Source organism: Myotis davidii, unplaced genomic scaffold, assembly GCF_000327345.1.
Source record: "Myotis davidii unplaced genomic scaffold, ASM32734v1 scaffold233, whole genome shotgun sequence".
Lineage (NCBI taxonomy): Eukaryota > Metazoa > Chordata > Mammalia > Chiroptera > Vespertilionidae > Myotis > Myotis davidii.
This window is the reverse complement of record NW_006285917.1, coordinates 300,759-301,463: the sequence shown is the minus strand read 5'-3', so window position 1 is coordinate 301,463 and position 705 is coordinate 300,759.

Here is a 705-nt window from a genome sequence, read left to right as displayed (position 1 = left end):
GCGGGGAAGGCGGGGAGCGGGAGGGGGGAGAGAGGAGCCTATGCGCAAGAAGGCGATAACACAGGTACTAAGAGGTGAAGACAGCCGCAGGACAGACGGACAGATGGAGAGAGACAAAGAGAAGCCTTGAGAGACAGCGTCAGAAAGTCCGGGACTGAGCGCGGGCTCGGGCGGAGACGGACACTGACGCACACTCAGGAGGCCCCCCAGTGCACATATTCCCCCAGACACGCGTGGGCTCCGCATCGTGAGGGACTTAAGGCTGGACTCGCGCACAATGTGCACCCGCAGGAGGGAGAAAGCCTGAGAGGGCATCTTCTGCCTCTTTCCCCTCAGCCCTAATGGAGATTAGGGAGGGGGTGGGTGTGTGAACTGTGGAGGGTGAGGGACGAGGGGCTTGCTTCTTGCTAAGATCTGTCCTCTCGGCCTCAGGCTCCAGGGTGCCTTTCTGTGTCCCTTTGAGTCATTTTCCAGGGACTGATAATTGGGAAGTCCCTCCTGAGGTCTAACCTCAATCCCTATTGCTGTTCATTTCTACTAACTCACACTTTTAAATTGCTTTCATGGAATATGAAAACGGAACACTTTACAAACCTTCAGAGAACTGTCAACTTTCAGAATCTTAGAAGGTCTGAGCAGGAAGGACATTTAGGGATCAATTGATTACTTGATTTTAGTTTTATTGTCTTGTTTTTTTTAAAATAT